This window comes from Nyctereutes procyonoides, unplaced genomic scaffold, assembly GCF_905146905.1.
Source record: "Nyctereutes procyonoides isolate TBG_1078 unplaced genomic scaffold, NYPRO_anot_genome, whole genome shotgun sequence".
NCBI classification, from domain to species: Eukaryota; Metazoa; Chordata; class Mammalia; order Carnivora; family Canidae; genus Nyctereutes; species Nyctereutes procyonoides.
In genome coordinates, this window is record NW_026575031.1 from 6,895,409 (window position 1) to 6,911,743 (window position 16,335).

Consider the following 16,335-nt stretch of genomic DNA (forward strand, 5'->3'; position numbering starts at 1 on the left):
GGAGCTGGAATGCTTAGCCCAGAGGAGCCTGAAGTCTCCTTGTACCTTTTTCCTACCCATTCTTCCCTGAGCTCCCTCAAAGCATACCTGAAAGAGAGCCAACCAGGCATATTGAGGGCTGTGGTTGCTAGAGCAGGAAAACACTATCTCCAAAGTCCAGAGAAAAGAGAAAAGGGGAAAAGGTGAGGGTCAAGGTTGGCCAGCAGCCCAATCCTCCAGGAGTTGACGGATGTTCAGAAAGAGGTGCTGGAGCCAAAAGGAGGTATATTACTTTGCCAGGAGGCTTGGCTAAGAGGGAGTGTCACCTGGTCATGGTGACCTAGCATTCATGCCACATGTGGGGAAATTAGGAAACCAAGCCCAGCTTCCATGCAGGGCACTGGGGAGCCCTTGCCACATTCACCACGCACAGACCTCTTTCCCCTCCTTCCTTCCATCCTTCTCTTCTTAATGGCTTTCCTCCTGGGCCAATGTCTCAAGCTGGCCAGTAATGACCATGTGTATTACTTAGGATCAGGAATGGAACTGAAGGACTCAGCAGTTCTGAACCTGTCTTCTCAGGCATCATAGACCCTGAGAGGGAGAGGTCATACTAATTCCCCTTATCTTTTCACCTACTCCACTCCCCAACCCTTGCTCCAAGCTGCTACTGCTCTGTCTGCTTCATCACAGCAGATTTGGGGCCACAAGGCAAGGAAGATGGTAGAGCAGGATTTTTATCTGGGATCCATGTACTTGCCAGACTCACCAGGGTGTCCTTAGTTGTAGGGTCTATGAACCCCTGAAATTGGCTAAATTGTATATGTGGGCTCACACAAACATTTTGAGGGGTGTCTCCATAGCTTACAACAGTTTCCCAAAAGGGCCTATGGCCCTATAAGAAGTTAAAAATCACCAATGTAGGGGAGTAGGGCTGAGAGCAAAAGGGATCACCTTAGTGGATCTGGGTAGTTTGCAAGATGGGAGGAGGGTCACACCATCTAGTGTCATCTCTTCTAAGACCTCTCTCCCAGGCCTTCCCAGCCCCTCTCTCAGACGGTTCTGAAGGACACCCAGTAGCTTGGCCTCCTGTGCTCTCAGCCCCTAAGGTCAAGCAGCAGGGGCCCAGCCTTCTGAGCTGCAGAGACCAGAAAAGATTGTCAGGGATAAAGGGGTCAGGGAGGTCAGGAGCCTCACTCCCCACCTCTCATCACTGTCAAAGCAGACTCCTCCCTCCATACCGTTCCTTCCCTGCCAGCGCAGGGCAGACTCAGCAGTGTCAGGACCTGCTTGGCTGGAGATCTGAGGCTCTGAACCCCTGACCACAGTAATGCCTTGGTTACCGCCGGCCACAGCTATCTATTTTGGAGAATTTCCTCTCTCTTTCTTTCTCTTCCCACCTCTGTACCAGTTTGTTTTCTCCTTATGATGGCTCTAGAAGGAAGGTCCCCAGAGAAAGGCAAAGTTGCTCTGAAAGGCACCAGCATGGAGGCCTGAGATGGAGTCAGACCCTCCTAACAATCTGGAAGGGATGCAAAGAGTTAAGAGGAGGCTGCTTTCAACAGAAGAGAAAACCCAGCTCCCTATAGAAAGCAGGCAGCGGCCCTCTCCATTGTTTCACCTGGCTATAGGATTTCTCTCTGAGACAAGAAATGGGCTCTAAAACTCTGGTAACTGGATCACTGGGAAGGGAGGGTTTAAAAAAAAAAAAACCAGCTGACAGCTGAATAATAGGAATTACCAGGCAGGCTGCCCTGGGGTTGCTGAGGTTTGTAACTCAACCCCCAGGGAGGGGTTAGATTGGAAATTGATTTATGGGTAGGGTGGGGGTCTTGGTGGAGGAGTCCATAATGCTCGACCCTCTTGCCTCTTAACTCCCTCCAGGAAGGATCATGTCCCTAAGAAAGACCAGGAACCTGGAAGATTTGAGCATCCTTCTCTTGCTAGTATTGCTCTAACGGAATGAATTTATCTCCCAGAGCATCATTCCATCTGTCTGCAAAGGAATAGTCGCTTTCTTCTGAGTTGCAGTGTGTGTGTGTGTGTGTGTGTGTGTGTGTGAGAGAGAGAGAGAGAGAGAGAGAGAGAGAGAGAGAGAGAAAGAGAGAGAATATACTCAAATAGATTGGTTTCTGCTAATTGGGTAAGCAAGTGGAGAGACTTGATTTCCCAGTCAATGAGCTCATTGCTTGCCAGTCACTGGTTCGGTGGGATGCAAATAGAAAAAGCAGGTGCTAAACATTTGGAGCCCCAGACCTGGGTGGAAGGGGAAAATGCAGAGTAAGACTGCCATGCGAAAGCCCAGTGGAACCTAAAAGACAAGGTGAAGTCCAGGATCCTATGACTTATGATATTCAGCACACATTCAGTTTCAGTTTTCAGTGAATGAATAAATATACACTTCCAAATTTTAAAAATATGAATAGTTTCATGTTGAGGAGTGGAAAAAAAAGACTCTACAGTAGAGGATTTCCATAAATGTCCTCTCCACATTGTGTTTGTCACTTAGGGTGGCTGGCCTTACCTGAGTCTCTTCTCACAGGCAGAGCCTCCTCCAAGAAGACAAAGGTGATGCTGCCAAGTCTTTGGAACCCTCAGACCACTCTCCTCCTGGCTTGGGACCTGATGGAATGACCTCTCTGGAGACACATTTATAGGAAAATGATAAGCATGGCCCTCAGGGCAGTGTCCTCAGCTCCTCTCTCCCCCACCCCCTCCCCAGCCAAGGGCCCAACATTCCCAGCCCACAGAAAAGAAGTAGCCTTTATCCTGCCAAGGAATGGAGAAATCCAATCAAAATCCTCTCCTTTTACTCTACTTCACCCAGGACACAGCCATTTTCCTGGGCAAAGGTATAGTGTACATCAGTGCATACTTCTTGGGAATTTCAGGGAAACCTCAGATACGTTCAACTGAGGCTAGAGATGATCGATTGCTATCAGGGAAAACTGCCTCCTGGAAGAGCTGGGGAGCAGTCCTTTATGGGTCTGGATCTTCCCAGGTGTTTTGTTTTGTTTTGTTTTGTTTTTTAAGGTTTTATATATTTATTCACGAGAGACACACACAGAGAGAGAGAGAAGGGGGCAGAGACACAGACAGAGGGAGAAGCAGGCTCCATGCAGGGAACCCAATGCAGGACTTGATCCGGGTAGTCCAGGAACATGCCCTGAGCCAAAGACAGACACGCTTAACCGCTGAGCCACCCAGGTGTCCCCCTCCCAGGTTTTGAATCTGGTGCTCAAGAGGATCAGGACTAAGAAGATGAGTTGGATCATCTATTTCCCAGCCAACCTCTGAGTGCCTACTGTCCTGGCATGGGAGAGGGTCACTATCTGGCAATGATGGAGGGGCTTAATCTCCCAGGTGTGAGTTCATCAAACATTAACTAAGCTTCTGCAGAGTGCTAGGCCGCATGCCAAAGGCTGGAAGTACAGATATCCCTGGGGGATCCTTGAGCATATCCACACCATTTTCCCCCAAACATGAACTCTCATATGCACATCTCAAAGAGAAACTGGGGACAGGGGCACCTGGGTGGCTCAGTCAGTTAAGCGTCTGCCTTTGGCTCAGGTCATGATCCCAGGGTCCTGGGTTCGAGCCACATATCAAGCTCCCTGCTCAGCAGGGTATCTGCTTCTCCCTCTCCCTCTGCCTGCCACTCCCTCTGCTTGTTCTCTCTCTCTCTCCTGTCAAATAAATAAAATCCTTAAAAAAGGAAGAAAGCCACTGGGGACAGGGGGAAGGCTTGTCAGGGAGAGCTGAAACTAAACAAGCTAAGGGTAAACACATTTCCTAGGGAGGCTGAGCCTCCCCCAAAGCAGTCCCGCCTTTCCTTGCACAGGGGTATCCTGCAAACGTCTGGAGCCCCAATCTTCCCCTGTTCCCAAGGCTTATTATCCATCATCAGGTCAAGTAGAAAGACATCAGGAGATCTGGGTTCAGTTCCCAGCTCTGCCATCAACAGGTGCCCTTCCACCATATTTATGTCCTCGCCCCGACAGATTCAGAGGTGGCACTCCTTGGGCAACCAGGCTGGCGTGGCAGACCTTAAGACTTTGGGGGACAGCGCCAGCCTCTTATCCCAATTCTGCCAAAGGTCCCTGGGTTATAATCAAAACAACTCCCACCTATGTCAAGCGCCTACTGAATGCTAGAACTGAGACAAAAGGCAGCTCATTTAATCCTCACCAACCCCAAGAGGGAGCTATCACCGTTGGGGCCATTTTAGACTCAAGGAAACCAAGGTCACTTCTCCAAAGAGGCAAATAGCGACAGGGCCATGATTTGAGGCCGATCTGCATGTGACGTAAAAGCCAGGGCTCACATCCCCTACATCTACTGCCTTAAAGGCACACCCAGTCCCTCCCCCATGGACAGAATTCACTCCCCTTCCCCCATCAATAACACACTGTCCCCTGTGCCCCCAGAACAGGAAGGCCAAGCCTGAGGCAGCCTAGCGAGGTAAATTCCAGCCTCTCTCAGTTGCTACCACTCCCACCACCACCGCCACCTGCGGCAGAAGCGATTGCATCACCCGCAGGAAGCGGTCCAGCAGCCCGGCATCAGCCCTGGGTCACATTTTCGGTTCCTGCTTCTATCCTTGCCTACGCTGAGCACACTGCCTTATCTTCTACCCCTCCCTGGCCCCTGTGGGTCTAGGCTGACGTGCGTGCCTGGATAAGGGACTGTGGTCTGTTGCTTGGGTGGGATTTGTACAGGACCAACGGGAGCCCGGAGTCTCTTTCCTGAAGGCTGCCAGAGGGGGGAGGGTAGGTCAGGCTGAGGGAGCTTTGCCAGCCAGAGAAGATCAACCAATCAGGGAAACCGTGGGCACAGAGAATAAGTCCTCTTGGGTGCAGGAGACAGGTCCCAGGCAGCCGCCATCACCCCGCACCTGCTTTTTGAGGACGAATACCTGCAAGTCTGGGCCAGGATGCCTCAGAGCCTGCCAACACTGCAGGATGTCTGTTGTGGTGTCTCAAGCCCATTAGATTGGCAGCCACGTTGCACTTGGCTTTGCTTCCCTTCCTACGTCACCATGAAATCTTCTGGAACTGAGGATAGATCTTCACCCCTGTAGTTCTGCTCCTGCAGATCCTGGACTTCCTGTCCTTCTCGGCCAACTTCCTTCTCCCTCTCGCCCGTGTAGCACTGTCTCCTTAATTTCCTTAATCTCTCTTCCTACCCCGGTTTCCTCCTGCATTTGCCACCTCTCTCTGGCCTCTCTGATCCAAAGCAACAACCATCAGCTTGAAAGAGGGGCTCATAAAATCTTCAACGTCTTAGAAGTCACCCTGTGTAGAGAGGCTGCTTCCTTTAATGTTATCGTCCCCATTTGAAAACGGTTTGAGTCTGAGTGACGTTTTATTTTATTTTTTTTAAGATTTTATTTATTTATTCATGAGACACACACACACACAGAGGGGGAGAGAGAGAGAGAGAGAGAGAGAGAGAGAGAGAGAGAGAGAGAGAGGCACAGACACAGGCAGAGGGAGAAACAGGCTCAACGCAGGGAGCCCGACATGGGACTCGATCCCGGGTCTCCAGGATCATGCCCTGGGCTGAAGGCTGCGCTAAATCGCTGAGCCACCCGGGCTGCCTTGAGTGATGTCTTAAATGGCTCTGTGAATGGGGTTGTCACTGTCTCTTCACCCAGAGACAGAGAGGGAGAGAGAGAGCGAGAGAGAGAGAGACAGAGAGAGAGAGCATATGCTAAATCAGTGACCTCTATATAGGTCTCTCCAGCTCTCAGATGCTCTTTGTACCACTAACCTGACTTAACTCCTTGGCAGGGGTTAGGGCACCTGAAACAATGGTTTAGATAAATATCAAGTTGTTCTTTTGGGACCAGCCCGGCCTTAAATCACCAATACTGGTTTACTTTGTTTAAAAAAAAATATGTCAAACTGCAACGTGAAACTGGGTAATGATAGGGTCAGTCAGTCTCTCTTCTGAGGCTTCAGGATCACTAAACCTGCTCTAGATGTAATAAACCTCTAAGAAATGGAGGACCTCAACCCTGACTGAGCTCTCCCCCCAAAGCAGACCAGGTTATGGAGCCTATTCCAGGTTTCACAGACTCCTAAGCATTATCTGAGGCTATGTAAAGTCTTGATGGAGAAACTAAATATTAGGATCAATCCTGGACTTCACAGCTGGAGAAAAAAATAAAAAATTCCCTGATGCTTTAGAATAGAATCAGTTTTTCAATCCTAACCCCTCTCATGAAACAGACTTCTGTATAAGCCATGACATAATTCTTATTAACCTCAGTGAGAAACTATTTCCCCAGCTTCTATCAGCTCTGAGACAGGGTCAAAGATGATAAACTTCACTGTGCCTTTGGACTAGGTAAACTCTCAGAGGGGAGGGAAAAAAAGAATCTTGATGTGGCTTTGGGTTTAGAATGTAGTTCTCTGAAAAGCAGTCTGTAGTCTACCAGTTTCCTTGTCTGTGGGAAGGAAGTTTTTGTTTAAATGTTTATCAGCCAAATATTCCTTGAAGGCAGAGACCTTCTGTATTCCATATCTTTGGTACTGAAAAAAAGAGTGTGGGCCATTATCTTTGAGATATGATTTCTAAAAAATAATTTAGCATTACGTTTGGGGGATGTTGTTTCATTTGAACTCTTTGGGTTCTTTGGCAATGGGGTTTTCTTCCTATTTCCACATGCCCCAATAAGTTTAACCGAAATCATGATTACTTCTTCTCTGAAAAGAAACGATTTACTTTACATTAAGTATTCATTGAGCACATACCTATGTGCCCCAAACCATAATAGGAGTATTAAGGAAGCCATGAGGTATAAGACACATTTCCTGCCTACCGTTACTACTGCCTGCCATATAATTATGCTAACCAATTTAAAATGCACCCATTTAAAGTGTACAAACTAAGGGTTTGTAAAATATTTCCAGAGTTTTGTAACCATCGACATTTTAGAGCATCTTTAGCACCCTAAAAAGAAATCCTATATCCTTTAGCAGTCACTCTCCATTTCCCCCCAAGCCCTCCCCAGTCCAAGTAACCACCAATCCACTTTCTATCTCTATAGATTTGCCTATTCTGGCCATTTCATTTACATGCTATGAATCCTATACTATATTTTCTTTTGTAACTGACTCCTTTCATTTAATGTTTTCCAGATTCATCCATGTAGTAGAGTGTATTAGTACTGCATTCCTTTTTATGGGTGAACAGCATTCCATTGTATGGATATATCACCTTTTGTTTATCTGTCCATTGGTTGATGGACATTGGGGTTGTTTCCATTTGGGGGCTATCGTGAATAGTGCTGCCACAAACATCGGTGTAGAAGTTTTTTTTTTTTTTTTTTAACACCTGTCTCCCGTGCTTTTGAGTACACCCCTAGTTGTGGAATTGCTGGGTCAAATGGTAACTCTATGTTTAATCTTTTAAAAAATCATTGTGTGTTTGATCTGTATTTACCTAATGACAAATGCTGTTAAGTATATTTTCATGGCTTATTGGTCATTTGTATATCTTCTTTGGAGAAATGTCTATTCAAATCCTTTGCTCACTTTGCAATTAGGTTATATGTCTTTTTATTGTTGAGTTGTAAGAATTCTTTATATATATTGGATACAGTCCATTATCAAAATACATGATTTTTTTAAAAAGATTTTATTTATTTATTTATTCATGAGAGACACAGAAAGAGAGGCAGAGACACAGGCAGAGGGAGAAGCAGGATCCATGCAAGAAATCCGATGTGGGACCCGATCCCGGGAATCTGGGATCAGGCTCTGAGCCAAAGGCAGACACCCAAATGCTGAGCCACCCAGGCATCCCTTAAAATACATGATTTGCAAATACTTTCTATTCTATTAGTTGTCTTTTTACTTGTTATTTTGATGATACCATTTGCAGCACAAAAGTTTTTAAATTTTGATGTGGTTAAATTTGTCTATTCTTTTTTTTTTTTTTTTAAGATTTTATGTATTTATTTGACAGAGCGAGCACAAGCAGGAATAGCAGAGGGAGAAGGAGAAGCAGGCTCGAGGGATCCCAAAGAGGGTCTCCATCCCAGGACCTCAGGATCATGACCCGAGTCAAAGGCAGACACTTAACTGACTGAGCCACCCAGATGCCCCTGTCTATTCCTTTTATGTCATTTATGCTTTTAGTATCATATATAAGAAAGCATTACATAACTCAAGGTCACAAAGATTCACTCATATGTTTTCTTCTGAGAATTTTATAGTTTTATCTCTTATATTTAGGCTTCATTTTTAGCTAATTTTTGCATATGGTATAAAGAAAGAGTTCATTTGTTCTTTTGTGTGTGAATATCCAGTGGTCCTAGGCCTATTTATTGAAAAGACCATTCTTTCCCCTCATTGGATAGTCTTGGCAGACTTGTTGAAAATCAATTGATCATATGTTTGAGGGTTTATTTCCAGGCTCTCAATTCTATTTCTTTCATCTATATGTCTATTTTTTATACCAGTACCACACTGTCTCGATTATTGTAGCTGTACAGTAACTTTTGAAATTGGGAAGTGTCACTCCTCTAAGTTTATTCTTATTTTTCAAGATCATTTAGATAATCTTGGTTCCTTGCATTTCCATGTGAATTTAAGGATCTCTCTGCCAATTTGTGGAAAAAAAAAAAGCGCCAGCTGAGGCTTTAATTTGGATTATATCAAATCTATAAATCAATTAGGGAGTATTACCATCTTAGCAAAATTAAATCTTTCAGTTCATGAATATGGGATGTCTTTCCATGTATTATTTTCCTTTTTTTTTAAAAAAAAGATTTTATTTACTTATTTGATAGAGAGAACGAGAGAAAGAGAGAGAGAGAGAGAGAGCACAATAGGCACAGTGGCAGGCAGAGGGAGAGGGAGAAGCAGGCTCCCCGATGAGCAGAAAGCCCATTGCGGAGCTTGATCCCAGGACCCTGAGATCATGACCTAAGGCAGACGCTTAACCAACTGAGCCACTCAGGTATCCCCATGTATTATCTTCTTTAACCTCTTTTAATAATGTCCTACAGTTTGACATCTTGCATATCTGTCAAAATTTCTTCCTAAGTGCTTTATTCTTTTTGGTGCTACTGTAAACATAAATATTTTATTTTTAAATTGTTCATTGCTTGTATATTGAAATACAATTAATTTTTGTACATTGATCTTGTATTCTACTGTTTTGCTGCATTTATTTATTAATCTCGTAGGAGTTTCCCTCCACCACCCCCTTTTTTTTGAGGATTCATTAGGCTTTTCTACATACAAAATCAGGTCATCTGGCAAAGAGATGTAGTCTTACTTCTTCCTTTCTAATCTGTATACCTCTTAATTCTTTTTTTGGCCTAACTTCCTTGTACAATGAACATCCAGTACAATGTTGCATAGAGGTGACAAACATGAGCTCCTTATCTTATCCCTGATCCCAGGGAAAAAAGCTTTCAGTCTTTCACTATTAAGTATGGCATTAGCCATAGGGTTTTTGTAGATGTCCTCTATCAGGTTGGGGAAGTTCCTTCCTATTCCTAGTTTATTGAGTGTTTTTATCATGAAAACATGTTGGATTTTGTCAAGTGCTTTTTTGGGGGGGTCTCTATGGAGATGATTACGTGATTTTGTCCTTTATTTTATTGCTAATGGGTATTATTCTATTAATTGATTTTATATACTGAACCAACCTTGCAATCTTGGGACAAATTCCACTTCATGTATAATCTGTTATGTGTTGCTGATAACAGTTTGCTGATCTTTTGTTGTCTGGTAGTCTTGATCTTTGAATTGTAGTTAGGAGGTACAATTAACACAGAAGTAGGAATAGATGACATTAATGCAAACAGTATATAGCAAAGTACTATAAGGTACAGGCAACTGGTGCTGTTCACATATGAAGTAGTAAAATAAATTATTCTTAAATAAGAAATAAAATAAAATAAATATTTGTTGTGCATCAACTATGTGCTAGGTGTTGTGATTTGGGGAAATAAAATCTGTGGAGGCCAAGAGGTCTTTCCCCTCCATTCTAGCCAGTATCCCCAAGTCATCAAGACACCCCCCCCCAAACACTTCTCCACTTCATTTACACCCAGGGGGCATTGAAAAAGGATCCAGGACTTCTTGGGGATTTAATTAGATGGCCAGACATCTATGGCTCAGTTAAGAAGCCAGAATAACAGGATAAGAACAGGGCTACACAGCCAGACGAATGGGGATTCAAATACCAGCATTGGCATCTGCTGGTGATTTGGGAGTAGTATATTAACTTCTCTGAACTTAGTTATATCACCTGTTAGGTGGAAATAATTATAGTACCTTCTCCTTGTGGTCACTGGGGAGTAGAAATTGTGATACACTGTACAAATCACCTAGTAGAGTTCTTTGGAACATAGTAAGTAGATGCTCAACAAATCAACACAAATTACTATGTGTTTAGCACTGTGTGACAACCATAGGATAGGGAAATAAAGTCCAGAAGAAGAATGAAAAAGACATTGATCAAATTTTCAGGACGTGCAGATTCTAGTTGGGGATTCAAATCTAGCACATACAAAATAACTGTAGCATTATAAAAATAGCATATAATTTGCCTAAAAATCGTATCATACAGAATATGATTACTATAGGAATAAATGAAACTATAATATATAAATGCTTGACACCAAAATGCCTGACATACAGTAAGTACTTGATAAATGGTAGTAGTTATTATTAATGGTTCCCTTTGCTTTAGGAGTGTCTCAAACAGTGGTTTTCAAAGTATGGTCCCTGGTCCAGCATTACCTGGAACTTGTTTGAAATGCAAATTCTTGATCTCCCTGATGATCTACTGAGTTAGAAACTTAGAGTGGGGCTCAGCAATCTGTGTTTTCATAAACCCTCCAGGTAATTTGGATGCAGTGATTCTATTTTTTATTTTGATTTTTTAATTTATTTATGAGAGATACAGAGAGAGAGAGAGAGAAGCAGAGACACAGGCAGAGGGAGAAGCAGGCTCCATGCAGGGAACCTGATGTGGGACTCGATCCTGGGACCCCAGGATCACACCCTGGGCCGAAGGCAGGCACTTAACCACTGAGCCACCCAGGGATCCCTGGATGCAGTGATTCTAAATATTAGCTGCACATTAAAATTACCTAGGGAGCTTAAAAAAGATTCTGATGTCCACACTCCACTCAAGACAGATTAGAATCTTGAGGAATGCAATCCAGGCCTTCGTTGTGGTTTTTGTTTTTTGGGGTTTTTTTGGAGGGGGAGAGAGAGAGAGAGAGAGAGAGAGAGAGAGAGAGAGAGATTGTACAAGCAGGGGGTGGAGAGGACAGAGGGAGAGAGAGAAATTTTCATGGAAAGGCTTAATGCCCAGGGTGGAGCCCAATGTGGGACTCAATCTCACAACTCTGAGATCATGACCTGAGCCAAAATCAAGAGTCGGGTACTTCACTGACTGAGCCACCTGAGTGCCCCAGGGTGGCTTAGAATTTTTTAAAGATCCTCAGGTTATTCAAATGTACATCTGAGGTTTCGTACTTTATCTCTAGGTAGAGCTTTGCAGTAATAACAAGCAGAGAAGAAGATTCATACTTTAAAATTAATAAATTGAACACACGGGGGGGTCTCATGTCACCCAAATCTTCTACTTATTCATGAAACAAAGAAGATCCTTGGTTAGCTGCAATCATGCACCCAGGAGCCTGATCCAGACAGTTCCCAAATGCAGCCTGTCCATCACATATATGCTGGCTACACTCTGCTCTACACTCTGGCATATCTTTAGTGCCTTCAAAGTCCAGGACGATTTCTCAGGCAGAAAGAGAACTTGGTGTAGAGTTTAGCAAAGCACAGAAGTAAAATGGAAGCCAGGGTAACCTAGGACCTATGTGCCATCCTATATAAGTGGCTGTACAAAATGAGGCCTCTGGAAGTAGTAGATTTTCACCTCTAACCTTGCCTGCAATTAGAGAGAAGATCCACCAGGCTCCTCAGTTGGGCTTGCTGGGAAAGCAGAAGCTTCCTCTGCTATAGGCTATTTTAGGGAAGTAGGTAGTAGTGAAAGAAGGGTGAGGTTTGGAATCCTTAGAGAAATCCTGCTGTGCCCCTTGTAAATTAGTTAACTTATTAGAGTTCCAGTTTCTTCATCTGTTTATAAAAAATGGAGATTAAACAAGATGACAAACATGCAAATTCTTAGCATGTTGCCAACCACATAGATGCTCAGGAAATGTTTGTTTCCCTTCCCTTTCCCAGAAAAGGGAAGGAGTGGCAGGGGTGTGATCGGTCAGCTGTCCGAGTCTCCTCTGTGACCCCCTAGAACCACCAGGGTCCCAGTGACTCAGTGTCTGCGTCTTTTAGAGCTATTGCTAATTAAGAACAGAGTAAGATTTACATGTTAAATATTTCTCTGAAAATTCCCTAGCTGAGGCTGTAGCAAACTTGTGGCTTAACCCACTTTCAATTATAATCTACATTCCCAGTACATAACTTAGAACTTCAAATAACAGAACAGAAAGTTTATTTTAATTCTATAATTGTTAATGTAAAAAATAATACGACAGTCTTGTGATCCTATTTCTTCACAGGGAAGACAGTGCCTCGCAGGCTGTTCCCATTCCCATGAGTGGTTAGGCTTTCTTCTGGGCTTTCATTTTTACATTCAGGTTCACATTTCTCCATTCTCTAACAGAGTCTAGGGTTGAATTTCTAAAAGAAAGAAGAAAAGGAAGTAGAGGGAAAAATAAACTGTTTTCTTAAAAAAAGAAATGGTTCCATCTCTTAAATGCCCCCAGCCCACATGAATAACCACATGATCCCTACATTCCCAGCCCAGAAATCTGAACAAAAATTAAACCAGGACTCTTGGGATAGCCACATAGGTTTCATGTATTTGCATATATTTGCATACACTTAGAAGTAAACATGCACAATGAACTAATTACAGTGCTCAGTGGTAATTACGATCAACCCCAGGATTAAAAACTGGCCTGTGGGTAACAGGTGACATGAACACAGGACAGCCATGCTGCTGGCCAGAAGCAGCTACTGCTCTGCAGAGGACAAGAATCCCGGTGCAACAGAGACCTAGCATCCTCCCTTGATCCCTTGGCCTTCCCAACTTTTCCCTTTCCACCCCCTCCAGATCCAGATCTAACTGCCTTTCCTGCTTCTCCCTTCAGATCCAGGGGAAGCCATGGCTCAGTGACTCCCTCCTGAAAGCACTGAGTTAAGGCAGGCCTGAGCCCTACAGGAGTCTCTGGCTGCAGGGAGCTCCCCAGTGTGGAAAGAGGGGGCACTCTACAGGCAGTGCCCACCACCCAAGAATATCTGCACAGCAGCTAGAGCGGGACAGACATGCAGGGGCATGCCAGCAGCATGGAGCCTTGTAAGGAAATCACCAGGGAGGCAGGCAGAAGCATAGATTTGGGAGTGTGGGGGAATCTGGCTTTGATCCATGACACGGGCCTTTACAGTACACCATTGAAGCTCCCCACTGTTTTCCCAGAACTGCAGAGCCCTTTCTTCTCTGGGCATTGCTGACCAGTCTGGCTCCTGGAAAAAGTCAGAAAGTATGTTCTGAAGTTTGGATTTCCACTGGCTCTCTGCATCTAATAGGCTATCACTTAGAATTCTGCCCCCAGAAGATGGGCAGTGCCTGGAGGAAGTGGGAGGGGACAGCATGTAGGGCAGTATCCACAGCTGAGCTGTTCTTCGCTTGGGTTACAAGCGAATCTAGGCTGCCCTGAACTCTGGTACCAAATTCTACTTTCAAGGAGCTCAGTGCCATTAAACCTGTGGGTTACCTGGTCTCCCAAGGGCAAAACCCTATGGGCAAGGTCTATAGATCCTGTGTGATCCTCAGGCCAGCACCACCCACATGGCATTGCTATAGTTGCCTTCTCTCTTCACACGATTGTCCACACTTGGGCCAAGATGACAGCTGCCAATATGGAGTGGTTTGGAAAGGGTTCATATACCTCTGGGTTCCCACAGCTTGCCCTGAGGCCGGCATGTCCCCAGTTAGAATTCTTTTGGAGTAACAAAAAGGCCCTGTTAAGATCAGCTGTTGATTGGAGAAAGGTTTTGTGGCCCCTCCTACAGGAGGTGCTCCAGCTTCTCTGGCATAGCATTCAGCCACAACCTCTCCCGAAGGACCAAGAGGTTTTTCCTCCTGTGACCAAAGCCATGGACCCAATCTCTTTTATTGCCCTTCATTCTCCACTCTTGCTAGGCATTTCACACAGCATATTTTCAGCTGACCATCATGGGAAAAACTGCTTCAGTGGAGTGTATTTCCTAAGTGATTAAGTACAATAAAACCTACTCAAGAGGACAGTTACAGGTACAATTAAGAGAATTAGAGGTGTATAATCTCTTATCTGAAATCCCAAAGCTCCAAAACCTAAAAAAGGAAAAACAAAAACAAAACAAAAACCTAAGAACAAAACATAAAAGCAAAAAAATACCACATGTATAACATATTTGGCATCAAAGCTATTAAAATGATTTGAAGTTATTCATGATTTCTATCTCATTTAGGGTGATTATTACTATATTTTTCTGCCAAATTAGTATTTATTTATGGAGTGTTGGCCCAGACCCTGCTGGAAGTGGTAGCAAAATACATGGTATGTGACCCATATTATCTGGATCCAAGGATTCAGATAAGGAATTGGGAACATGTATAGTATGCTATTACGGGTGAAGAATAAACCATACCAAGGTATGAATAGCATTGCTCAGGAGATTATTTAGACTATGTTGAGAAAGTAGGCTATGACTCAGACCTGCTGAATTCGAATCCTAGTTTTACCATTTAGCAGCTGTGTGACCTTGTAAACATTGCCCAATCTCTCTATTCCTCCTGTTATGAACTGAATTGTTTCCACCCCAACATTTCTGCTTTGAGGTTCTAACTCCCAGCACCTCAGAATATGAGTGTATGGGGACACCTGGGTGGCTCAGTAGTTAAGCATCTGCCTTCAGCTCAGAGCGTGATCCTGAGGTCCTGGGATGGAGTCCCACATCGGGCTCTCCACAGGGGTCCTGCTTCTCCTTCTGCTTACGTTTCTGCCTCTGTCTGTGTACCTCTCATGAATAAATAAATAAAATCTTTTTTTAAAAAAAAGAATATGACTGTATGTGGAAAGAGGTAGTTAGATCAAAATGAGGTCATATGGGTAGTTTCTGATCCCATCTGACTGGTGTCCCATAAAAAAGAGGGGATTAAGGCATACAGAAGACACTGGGGATGCATGTGTACAAAGAAAAAGCCATCTGCAAGCCAAAGAGAAAGGCCTCAGGGGGAACCAAACTGTTTGACAGCCAGTTAGTTGCCTGACTGACAATGATCTTTGACTTCCAACCTCCAAGAGTGTGAGCCACTCAGTCTGTGGCATTTTGTATAGCAGACCTAGCAGACTAATACACCTCCCTTTTGTGGATGTTAATAATAGAACCTAACTGTAAGGGTTGTTGTGAGGATTGAATGAGCAAGAATATAAGAATAAAGTCCAATGACTGGCAGAGTAAGCACTCAATAAAAATTGGCTATTAATATGCTGAAACAAAGATTTACTTTTGTTTACTCACTGACTTATATTTTTAAAAAAATCACATTTACTCACTGAAGTATTAAAAAAAAAAAAGTATAAGCCTAGCTATTTCCCTTCCCTGAACTGCAGACCAAAGGCCTATTCAGCATTTCTATTTGGATGGCTAAAGGGTACTTCCCACAAACCTGCTCCTCCTCAGTCTTTCCACTGCAACCAGAAACTCCATCCTTCTGATCTCTCAGGCACCTTGGGGTCATCCTCAATTCCTCTTTTTCTCACATTTCACAGCCAATCTGTCAGTAAACCCCATTGGATGTGCCTTCAAAATGTATCCAAATTTTGACACTTCCATTACATCACTGCTACCCCAAGTTAGCATTATCCCTTGCCTGGATTAGTGCTACAACTGGCCTCCCTATCGCCTCTCTTGCCCATTAGAGCCTATTCTCGTCCCAGCAGGCAGAGCTGCTGTTAACACCCATACCAGAGGGTGTCATTCCCCTGCTCAAGACCATCCAATCAGGGCAGCCCTGGTGGCGCAGCGGTTTAGCGCCGCCTTCGGCCCGGCCCGGGGCGTGATCCTGGAGACCCCGGATGGAGTCCCACGTCGGGCTCTCTGCTTGGAGCCTGCTTCTCCCTCTGCCTCTCTCTCTCTCTCTCTCTCTCTCTCTCTTGAATAAATAAAATCTTAAAAAAAAAAAAAAAAGAAAAGACCATCCAATCGTTTCTCATCCTACTCAAAGTAAAAGCCAAAGTTTGTTGTGGCCTATAAGAGTGAGAATAATTGACTCCTGATTCTCTGGATTGTATCTCCTCCTCTCCTTCAC